The following is a 12,629-nucleotide window of genomic DNA, read 5'->3' as shown; positions in this document are numbered from 1 at the left end:
TTGTATTGTTTTTTAATACTGTCTTGGATCTTGGATGAAAGTAAAAAATATCAGAAAAATATATTTATGCTTTAGTCACCATGTAAAGGCATTTGACTGTGTGGATCTGGAGTGTCAGAAGCCTTGAAAATTGTCTTTTTCTACCCATTGTGTTAGCCCTCTTTGGGAGTATAGTCTCCAGCTACCTTAACTGTGGACACATGATTTCACAAATCATCAACAACTGTGGGACCAATATAAAGAGTGCTTTCCACGCTGAGAGGGAGGATGGTGACTGTGGTGAAGAGACTCTGAAAAAGCTGTGGCAAAGTGTAACCAGAGGAACCCTGAAGTGGTAGCCACAGTTAAAAGGTTTTGCTGACAGAATGAATAAAGTGAAGGTTGATTTATAACTGCTTTGAGATAAATTTTGCTGGATGATTGAGAAAATATGAGACCTTCTTGCATTTGTCCTCCTGAAATGAACCCAGATTGCCACTAATAGAGGAATTGCACCTTGTTAATTTGCTTTGGTATTATTGGACTAAACCTGGACTTGCATTGTGTGATTTTCTTTGCCTACAGGCCATGGTCTTCGCAATCACCTGTTATGCATCAGAGAGTTGGGCAATGACCAAGGAGGATAGAAGGAGAACTGATGCCTTTGAGCTGTGGTGCTGGAGGAGAGTATTGAGAATACCATGGACTGCTAGGAAAACAAATAGATTTGTCCTGGAGAGGGTTAAACCAGGTGGCTCCTTGGAGGCAAGGATTCTGAGGCTCCGTCTAACTTAATTTGGACATGTTGTGAGGAGAGACCGGTCCTTAGAGAGGGACATCATGCTTGGGAGGGTGGAGGGACGGCGCAGGAGAGGAAGGCCCTCTATGAGGTGGATTGATTCAGTGACTGGGATAATTGGGATGGGAGTGTCAGAGACAGTGCGATTGGCACAGGACAGAGCGGAGTTTAGGGCTGTTGTACATAGGGTCGCTATGAGTCGCAGGCAACTCGACGGCACATAACAACAACACACCATTCTCCAACCTATTTCCCTAATAAACCCCATAACTGTGAGTAAATTCTGTGAGTCAGCACTGAACACAGATCCGATGATTGATACAAATAGGTGCAGGGAAATGTCTGACACAGTTATTACTGGAGGGGACAGTTCCCCTTTATGAAGCAAGCAGAGATCAGACTTAGTCACTCTCATATTGTTTCTGCTCTGTTTACAAGATTATAACAAGTTATGGCTAACCTTGAGTAAAATGATTTGAAACTCAGACATTTAATTATGCTTATGAGAAACCTATACCTAGACCAAGAGGTTATTGTGTGAACAGAGCAAGGAAACACTACAAGGATTAAAATGAAGAAAGGAGTGTGTCTGAATTTTATCTTCTCTCCATACCTATTCAGTCTGTTGCTGAGCAAATTATTCGACAAGCAAAAATCTATGAAAAATAATGTGATCAGAGTCAAATATCATCAAGATTGGAGTAAGATTCATCAATAACTTGCATCATCTTGATAATATATCCTTGATTGCTGAAAGTGAGAAAGATGTGAGATACTGCTTGCAGAAGATTAAAGAATACCGCCTTCAATAGGGATTGTGTCTCCATTTCAAGGAAACAAAAATTCTTATTATTAAACAAATTGGCAACATTATGATACATAGAGAAAAGCTGTCAATGACTTCACTTTACTTGGATCTACATCAGCACTTGGGACACTGGCTGTCAGGAAATCAGAAGATATATTTCTTTAAGTAAGTCTGCAGTCAGGGACCTCTCCAAATTATTGAGGAGCAATGATGTCCGTTTGAGGATTAAGGTGAATTTTATTCAGGTCATGGTCTTCCTGATCACTTGCTATTCATCTGAGAGCTGGAAAATAAATAAGGATGACAAAGAGAAACTGATGCTTTTGAATATGGTGTTGGAGAAGAGTCCTGAATGTAGCATTGACTGTCAAAAGAATAAATAAACACATCTTGAAGAATGTGTAGCCAGAGTGCTCTTTGGAGGCAAGATGAAAAGCTATGCCTCGCATACTTTAGGCATGTTGTTAGAAGAAAGTATTCCATGGGGAGGAGCATCTGCTTGGAAAAGTGTGGAGTCAGCAAAAGAGATGAAAACCTTCAACGAAGTGGTTCGGCACAGTAACTGCTATAAGGGGCTTGAGTACGTCAGAGATCATGAGGATAGCACAGGACAGGTTAGAGTTCAGATCTGTTTGTCCATAGGCTCATAAAGAGCCACTCTTGACTTGAAAACACCTAATAACAACAACAATATATGCTTTCTGGAAGAAAGTTCTTGCAATCTGTGATTTTTCTTGCACCTTCTTAACTTTCTGCACATTCTTCCCTATTCCATTTTGCAAATTAATAACATTTCATTTACCACCATATTTACTTAGATGCTACTCATTTCCCCTTGAGAATGATCAATTTCAAAGGACATTTTTCTGAAGTTGAAATTGATTGATAGAAATGGAAAAGAAAAGATAGATAAACTTCATTTTTGTGCACTTTAATTTCAAATTCAGAAAATGTCCTTTGAAATTTATAATCCTCAAGCTAAATTAAAACATTAAATAGAAAAGAATTAAAAATATTTCAGAGTTTTAGCTATGCTATTTTCACAAAAGTTTATATTTTCACCTAATTTCAAATAAAAATAAGAAATACTATTTTTGTTTTCATATCAGATAGATTTACTAAGCTGTGTGGCCATTAGAGATGATTAGTGATATTCAAACTTAAGAGGATATACATACATGATTCAATATTTTAGAGAGAAACAAACTTTGTCTTCAATATTATCACACTGTTGAAGTCAGATGTTACTGGACAGTGAAGTTTTGAGGAAGGAATTAACTTATAAGGCCAAGCAAAGTGGGGCAAAGTTTTAATTTTAGGCTTTATGTAAAATTGGGGCAAATTGTAAGATAATTTTCATACTAAATTGTTTTGCTCTTCCCATTATTATTTTGTTTTTGGTGAACAAATAGAGAATTTTATTCCTGTAAATGAAGAATGTAAAACTGGATGCATTTATCTCAGAAGTAATCAAGCTGTTGTTTTTATTATTATCTGCCATCAAGTCACTTGTGACTCATAGTGACCTTATGTACAACAACAGCTCTGAACCCTGCTCTATCCTGAGTCAACCTTCCCGTCTCTGACACACCTATTCCCATTAACTCAAGTCACCGAGTCAATCCATTTCATCCAGGGTCTTCTTCTCTTGCACTGTCTTTCCACCCTCTCAAGCATGATGTCCTTCTCCAAAGACTGGTCCCTCCTTGCAATATGCCCCAAAGTATGCCAGACAAAGACTTAGAATTCTTCCATCCAAGGAGCAACCTGGTTTCACACTTTGCTGGACGAACCTGTTTGTTCTCCTAGCAGTCCATGGTATAGTCAATACTCTCCTCCTGCACCACAGGTCAAAGGCATCCATTCTTCTTCTATCATCCCTAGTTGTCCAGCTGTCTGATGGACAGCAAATAATTGCAAATAAGTAATAATAGAATGAACATATATTTCCAGGAGGAAAATGCAAACTAAGATGTAAAAAAGTTGGGAAGTATACACCACCTTGAAAAATAATTTCTTCTCAGAAAAGAATTCATAACTACAGTCATGTTTGATTACCTTACATGCACATGTACATGACTATAATGCTATATTATTGACTATAATGTCATATAATTTAGCCAGCTTATACCACTGATTCTTTTCTAGTTAAATGACTGATCTTCACATTTCAGAGAATTTAAAACCAAAGCTTATCTCATTAACCCCCAACCTTGCTTTGTTTTTATGTAAATAGATCCTCCTTTCTTCTTGAAAGATGGAATGCTTTGCTACCTGACTCAAACGATATTATTACTCCATAAAACGTCTTCACTTGTACCAGAGTACACAATTTTCTTCTTTGATATTTCGCAATAATTTTTAGTCATTTATAGCAATTTCCTATACAAATACCTGACTAGTTTATTTCTGATTTTTTTCTCAAATTAGGTAACTGCATCTCCCTCAAATATATGCAGACTTCTGCTCCCTCATCCTCTGAATCTTCTCTTTTTTCAGGTCATTGCTCTGCTGCCTTTATACATTTTCTTATAATAACTAAAAGCAAGTTTAGCAGGATAAAATATGAAAAGTGTCTCTTCAAATAGTATAACAAAATTATTTTGGAAAATGATACACAAAATTACAAGGAAACCAAAATAGAAAGTCATTCACTGAAAAACACAGAGAAGTCTAGAACTAAAAACTCTGATTTTTTAAAATTATGATTTAAGTTAAAATGCTAAGTTGTTGTTGTTGTTGTTATGTGATGTCAATTTGCCTGAAACTCATAGCAACCCTACGGGCAATGGCTCTGAAGTGTGCTCTGTCCTGAGCCAGTATCACTGTCTCCAACATACCTAACCCCATTGTCTCAGTTACTGTATCCATCCAACTCATTCTGGGTCTTTATCTCCTGCACTGTCCCTCCACTCTTCTGAGCATAATGTCCTTCTCCAAGGGTTAGTCACTCCTGGCCACATGCCCAACTTATGTGATATGGAGCTTCAAAATCCTAGACTCCAAGGAGAAATTTTATTTCACCTTCTCCAAAATAGATCTATTTATTCTCTTGCCAGTTTATGGTATGTTCAAGGCACTTCACCAGTACCACAACTCAAAGGCATTAATCCTTTTGTCATCCTTAGTCATTATCCAGCTCTCTGACACATAACAAATAATTGTGAAGATCATGGACTGGATCAGGCACACTTTAGTCTCTAGACTGACACCATCTCTTCTCAGTGCTCTAGAAAGGTCCCTGACAGCAAACTTACCTAATGCAATTCACCTTTTGATTTCCTGACTGCTGATGTGTCAAAGTGTTGATTGTAAAGCTGAGCAAGTTTTAACTGTTAACAGCTTCAATCTCTTATCCATCTATCATAGTTCTGCCCATTGTCACAGTGGTGAGAATTTTGTCTTCTTGATGTTAAGCTTCAATCCATATTGAAGACTACGTTCTCGACTTTCTGCAGCAAGTGCTTCAGGTCCTCCTCAGTTTCACACATTTGTGTCATCTACATAATGGAGGTTAGTTACAAGAGTGAATTATGATGAGAAATTTAACAGGGCTCCCAATGTTATTTCCATTGTTATTTCTGTTACTATAATTAAATTTATCACAACAAAATACAGAAAATATTATGATGTTACGCCTATAGCAAGTTTCAATTTCAGTCTTAATTATGTTTTAATAACAAACAGTATTGTCAGGATGTGTAATAAGTAGCCCACAAAGTGAATTTACCTCTGAGTAACTTGGAGTTAGTTACTTCTAGCATCTCATATAATAATTTTCTAAGGTTGAGGAAACAAAAATGATAAGGAGAAATTACTTTTATTTTAGGAGATAAAGTGACAAAGAAATGCCATATTACATTCTAAATTTTTACATACAAGAAAATATCTTAAACAGAAAAAATATGAAAGACCTTATTTTAGTTGGAGGATTTAAAGTGTGCTTATTTATCTGCAAAACTGTTTGTTACTCCCATCTTGCTCTGATTAATTTTCACTTTTTAAAACATAAATTATACTTGGCAAACTATCACATTGTGTCAATACACAAGAGACCTGAGACCCTTTTAATTATATAGAAATCTATTTTAACCATTTGGGGTTTTTTCCACCTTTGAGGTTTTCTAACTAGGCTACTCTTAAAATAGTGCATAGTATGCACCAATAAATTTAACATTTAGATTGAACTATTCAGTGTATACAAGAACCTTAATTTCATGGCTCTTTTTAAAATTCAAGATGTTGTCATCAAGGTTTTCAGTGGAACAAATTAATTTTGAAAATCTATAACGCATATCTATGGTCTTTCAAGAATATTCCAAATATATTCTAATAAAATATCAAAGCAGCTAATCAGTGAATTATAAATCTATATGCTACGATACATTCAGGATTTCTTGTCTGCTTCTGAGTTCCAACAAAAAGCTCCTAAAAGTAACTCATCACATACACCTCAAAAATAGTGTTGTTGATTGAGAATAAAATCTTATATATCCTAATATTATATTCTAAAGATCTAGCTTCAATCAGCCATTTGCATAGTTTATAAATATAACAAATTAATTAATATTCTAAACAGAATAAATTAATAATGTACACCCATTTGTGGACATATTCTTTTAGCTAATTATTAAATGGAAAAGGGTTCTATATACAAAAATCCAAACCCACTGACAATTAATTCTGACTTTAAAGGCTCTTTATTGGGTTTTGCTGACTGTAGTCTTTACTGGGGAGTGGCTAGTTGATTTGAACTCTTGACTTTTGTTACCAACACAACATATAATTCACTGTGACAGAATTCAGATCTGTTATTAATAGGGAGACTATGAATTATACTCACCTTCATGTCGTGTAACAACAACAAAAACCCACGAAAACCTTCTGAATTATCCAATGGAGATATAGATAGATAGATAGATGTAGATATAGATATATAGATATATATAGATATAAAATTGTATACAATATATATAATTTTGAGGAAATAAAGCATGTTACAACATGTAAAATTAAATAACTTATAAGTATCTACTTAAACATGTGAGTTGATAAAGAAACATTAGAAAAATTAATAAAAAGCAGGCATTTGAACCACCAAATGACTATAGGATGAAAGTTAGACTGTCTTTCATGCAATTCAGTCTTAGAAACCAGCTGTATTGCCAGCTATCAGTCAGCTTTGATTGTCACAAAAATTGATAATATACAGCTTTATAGTAGTAGGCATTAGGTTTGAAATGAAAATAAAGTTGCAGGTGAAATAAACACACTTATTAAAATTATTATATACCCAAATGTGTCCTTTTTATTTAAATTCTCATTCCAGATCATATACTCGGCTGTTGGTGGTAGTCACGCACCATAGAGTCAGAACTGACCTACAGCTGACGCTCCAGCAGGTTTTCAGTGAAATCGTTGGAGGCAGTTAATGGCACAGGAGGAGATTGCTCATCCTTCTCCAGCAGAGCAGCTGGTGAACTTGAACTGGGTGTCTTTGAAATTGCAGCACAGCTTCTTATCACTAGGCCATCAGAGCTCCCATTAGTTTGTAGAAGATTCTAAATATAATTAAATGTATACAAAAATAGAGAAGTGATAAGTTGAAGTTTATATAAAACACCTAATAATTCAGCTTTATTATATGACATAGAAACAATTACATACTGTTACATACATAGAAACAATTACATACCATTACCTATTACTAACAATTGGCACAGGGTAGGACAGAATTCAGAGCTGTTGTACACAGCTTTGCTATGAGTAACAGGTGACTTGATAGCACATCACAACAACAACAACAACAACAACAACAATGGCTTCATCTTTAGAATGTGTTTTACAGGCAATGATTTTTAAATATTTGTCACATAAAGAAGGGCAAAATCAACTTTTGTCTTCAAGAGCAGTTCCAGTTTCATTGTCTCAGAAAGTTTGTCCAAGATAATTTCTTAGATGTATTTTTTCTTTTTTTAATTTTTTTTTTATTTCACAACTGCATTTAATCAGACATTAAGTAGGTATTATTTGGGAATAAATCATTTCTTCCCAAATGTGGAGTAGATTCAACATGGTCAATTAATTTTTACATTTAAATGAAGACCTGAACCTAGTACCAGAGGCTAAATTTTCAACACCAAAACCTGAAAATAATTTTATAGCCCCTATTGTTAATGGGCTATGAAAGTAATTCCCCAGGATTGCTTTGAAAATATACCGCTGGCCTATTAAGGGAAATCCCGACTTCATCTGGAAGTCTACTTCATTATTTAACTGAGATTCTTCAGTCATCATCCACTGCTTGATTGTCACTCATCTTTGTATCTCACCCCAACCATTAAATGCCAGTGTCTCTCATCTCTTTGACTAAGGGCAATTTTTTCTCCCACTTCTGTGCACACAAGATTAGTCAAAATGATTTTGCCCAAATCAGCTTTCACTGCACTAACTCTTCCTCCTATCGACAGGGATCCTATGTTCACCATGAGTACTTCATTTTTAGACAACTTTTGCACCTTTGCTGCTTTCTTATCTCTTTCAGTGCATACACCTAGAATTCGTCTAAATAGGAAATAGGAAATTTCCAATTCTGTGACGATCTCAGGTAAAGCTCCCACGCTCCCATGGCACCCAGTACCTGCCCCACCATTCTGTCAGCTCTGCACAAAGTGGGTCAATTTTTGGTTCCAACTCCAATAAGACATCCTGGAGCAGCATACTGAAGATCGTTATGTTCTGCAAAAAGTGACACAATTTTGGAAAAGATTGGCTTACACATGAGTTTCCCGTCACTATCTTTGATACAATACCAGGTCTGACTTCTGTCTCCTGACCCACTTTTAACACTCCCTTTAGAATACTACCACAAGCAACCCCGCCCTTGAGGTCATCAGCCTCACAGCCAGGCTTGTTGACATCAAAGGATCTAATTACAATAAGTCAAGGTTCTTAAGTAAAGTCTCTTAGTGCTACTGGAATTTTCTTCACTATGTACTCACAGACAACTTCAGTATTGAACTTAGGCTGAGCAGAAATTGGAATAATAGGAGTACCTTCTGCCACTGTACCTTGGACAAATGCAAGGATCTGCTCATACTGTTCTTTAGCCGGACTTTCTTTTACCAAATCAATATTAATTTGTGGAATCAAACCATGCTTCAATTTCATGATTTCTATAGCAGCCAAATGTTCGGAAGTCTAAGGTTGAGGACGAAATCCATTACCAGCTATCAGCAGAAGAGCTGCATCCATCACTGCTGCACTGTTCAGCATAGTAGCCTTCAGAATATCATGGCCAAGACAGTCAACAAAGGAAGCATGTCTGACTAATTTGAAGTTCCCTTTGGTCCCTGGAATGTCTGTAGGAAACTCATCAGGTGTACTATGTCCACAGGATCAGTAACATTCTGGCCGAGGACAACTTGGGTCATCAAGTTTACAAATCTTGGCATTAGCATATCCAAGTTTAATTGTAATATTTCTTTCCAGTTTATTTTTGAACCTGAGAATGTGAACTCCAGAAATAGCTTTTACAACTGTAGATTTCCCATGAGCTCCATGACCAATTGTACCTATATTAATTGTGGCTTGTCTACTGATGATTTCCTGTGATAATGGAGTCAATTTGGTAACATCCAAAGCGGTGAGATCCTGACGAGAAAGATGCGGTTACCCAAGAGTCACACCAACCTCACCCCCAGCCATCTTGCTCAGAGAGGAAGGGATGTATTTTTTCTTTATTGTGTTTTGTTAACTAGGTAAGTAAATAAATCTTTGCCATTTCTACAGCTTTTCCAAATTTGGAAAGAAAATAGCAAGTGATTATAATCTATATTTAACATCTATGCTAGATTTTATTTTGTGCTTTGTCACAGATAGAAACCAAGGGTTGTGTACAATATCATTACTGAAAGATCCCAATATTCCACTTTATGTATAGCCAATGAGGGAATTCCTTTTTGTTGTTTAAAGTTGGTTACTTTCTTTCATCTCCAGCAGTGTGTGTAGAGTTGTTGTTGTTGTTGTTGTGAGCCTAGTTGTCACTGATGTTCCAGCCGATTTTGAAAGACAGAAAATCACACTGGAGAAGATTGCCCACACTTCTCCTGCAGAACACGTGGTAGATTCCAACTTGGTGCCTTCTGGATTGCAGGGCAAAAACTATCCTTCACATCCTTCATACTTTAAATATGTTGCTAATTGCAACTGACTTCCGTTTTGACTAAACTTTTATGAAGATGTAAGTTTCCTCTTTAATTTGTAAAAGTCTAAACTTAAATATTAGGAAAGTGGATATGTTTATTCCTTTAATTTAGGATTTGTCTGTTTCAAATATATACTTATGTTAACCCCACATTTCTGAAACTGAGTGTTATCGAATTACAGAATTGTCTATGATTTTATCCTAGGACCCTATAAATCTGGAAGATTTTCCTATGTTAATGCAAGGCACAGTAACTTAAATGTAAATACACATGAAAGAAAAATATGCAAGCTCACTGCTGTGAACTTAATTCCAGCTCATAGGAACCCTCCAACAGATTTCCAGGGTTTAAAATTATAAAGGAAGACCATTGTCAATCTTCCTCTGGCAGAGCTACTGGTAGACTGGAATTGCCAGACAGACTCAATCTTTAGGTTAGTGATGAAACTCCCTGCTGACTGTGTCACCAGAGCCCCTTAAATTACGTAATATATTCCACAAAGCCCGAGCCAAATATATCCCCAACTCAATCTTCTTTCTGTCACATATTCAAAATGTTAAATTCTGGGAGCCTCAATGAGGTTCAGTAACAAAAAGTAAGAGTGAAATATGAGAAGTTATAGTGGAAAAATATGGTTTCCCTAGTAATAATGATTATAATAATATATTTTGACTACACACATAGATGACAGAGAGATGAGAGAGAATCTACAGATGATAAGTGAGTTGTGCTATGAACCTCAATATATGTGGTTCAAATGCACAAGCACCTCCATGGAGAAAGATAAGCAATTTCCTCCCATGTAACTTTCCATTTCTAAAAACCTTCTGGTGGATAAGCTGTAAACTGTTTCTGACTTGACGGCTTATAACACACACGCATACACACACCTATATGTAGTTATTAAATGCTATTGAGTGTGACTCATAGTAACACTATGAGTAGCAGGTCCGAACACTCTCCTATCCTGTGCCATCCTCATCATCTCTGAGACAGTTAAGGTCATTGCTGCAGTCACTCTGTCAGTCCATCCAATTGAGAGTCTTTGTCTCTTTTGCTGACTTTTCCAGGCATGGTGTCCATTTCCAAGGAAGAGCCTCTCTTGGTAACATGCCCAAAGTATAGGATGAAATTTTGCCCTGCTTGCCTACAAGGAACAGTCTGGCTGCACTTTTTCTAATACATATCTGTTTGTTCTTTAGGCAGTCCACGGGATATTAAGTGATGTTCACTATCACAATTCAAAAGCATAATTCTTCATCTATCATTCTTATTCATTGTCCAGCTCTCAAATCCATAGTAAAAGATTGAAAAGACCATAGTCTGATGCATTCATACCTTAGTCGTTAAATTATATCAATGCTTGTCTAATTTGGGAAGGGTCCGGAAGTTTCTAAAGCACTACTATATCTCCTGATCTCATGACTGCTGTTACTAAGTATGTTGACTGTAGATTCCAGTAAGATGTAATTGTTAACAACTTCAACATTTTCTCTATCAAATATGATGTTGCTTATAGGTCCAGTGGTGAGAATTTTTGTATTATTAATGTAGAGAAGTGATCCATATCGAAGGCTGCAGTCTTTGATATTCCTTAGCAAGTGTTTAAAGTCTTACCTTTAGGGAAAAAAATTGTAACCTGTGCAAACCTAGTTATTGATGAGTCTTACTTTAATGCTGATGCCACATTCTTCTTCATAGAGTCCAGATTCTCCAAATATTTCTTGCCACATTGATTAAATGGGTATAGTGAAAGGATACAAACCTGAAACACGCCCTTTCTGATTTTAAACCATGAAGTATTTCCTTGCTCTTTTGAGAAAACAGCTTTTTGGTCTATGTATAGAGTTTGTATAAGCACAATTAAGTGTTCTGAGATTCCCATTCCCTTCAATGTTAACCATAGTTTGTTATAATTCACAGAGACAAGTATCATTGGATAGTCAATAAAACACAAATGGACTTTCTTCTGATACTCTCTGCTTTCAGTCAGGATCCATGTGGCATCAACAATTATATCCAGGGTTCCATGCTGTATTCTAAATCCAACTTGAACTTCTGGCAGTTCTCTGTTCTAGCCTTTTTAGATGATCTTCAGTAACATTTTGCTTGTATATGATACTAATAGTGTTCAATAATTTCCACATATTGTTGTGTTACCTATCTTAGAGATGAGAACTAAGAACTTTCAATCTGTGAGCTGAGCTGCTATCCTCAAAATTTCAAGGTATAGACTGGTAAGTATGGCCAACAGTGTATGGTTCTTTTAATGTAATTTTTAAAAATAGTTATACTGGTTCACTTACAAAGCTCATATACATTGTTTTTCACACTGGATCTTTCTCCTTTCCCTTACCCACCTCTCCCTTCACCCATCAAATTGTGTGACCCTATGATTAACTCCCCCCTTGGACCCTCATACTTGTTCTGCAATAATGGTCTTATACAATATTTATCTTTATGAAACTGAATTAGTTCACTTAGCAAAATGTTCTCCAGTCCCTCCCATGTCAGGTAGTAATTTACAGTATTATTCCACTTGTTTGTTGCAAAGTATCTCATTGTGTGAATATGGCATACTTTCTCAATCCATTCCATTGTGATTGGACATTTGGGCTGTTTCCATGTTCTTGCAGTGGTGAATAACACTGATATGAACATTGGTGTGCAAGTATCTGTTTATGCCACAGTTCTCATTTTCTCAGGGTATATTCCAATCAGTGGAATAGCTGAGTCACATGGAATTTCTATATTCAGATTTTTGAGGAAATGCAAACTGCTTTTCAGAGTGATTGTTTCATTTTACAATGTATAAGAATTCCTATCTCACCATATG

General features: G+C 36.1%; 1 pseudogene; it reads right to left on the bottom strand.

The window, feature by feature from the left end:
- Positions 1-7,667: 7,667 nt before the first annotated feature.
- Positions 7,668-9,293, bottom strand: LOC102877047 (annotated as a pseudogene).
- Between the last annotated feature and the right edge of the window lie 3,336 nt (positions 9,294-12,629).

Source organism: Elephantulus edwardii, unplaced genomic scaffold (genome assembly GCF_000299155.1).
Source record: "Elephantulus edwardii isolate Elephantulus edwardi_28Jun2011 unplaced genomic scaffold, EleEdw1.0 scaffold00008, whole genome shotgun sequence".
Taxonomy (NCBI): Eukaryota; Metazoa; Chordata; class Mammalia; order Macroscelidea; family Macroscelididae; genus Elephantulus; species Elephantulus edwardii.
This window is presented reverse-complemented; position numbering and strand designations above follow the sequence as displayed.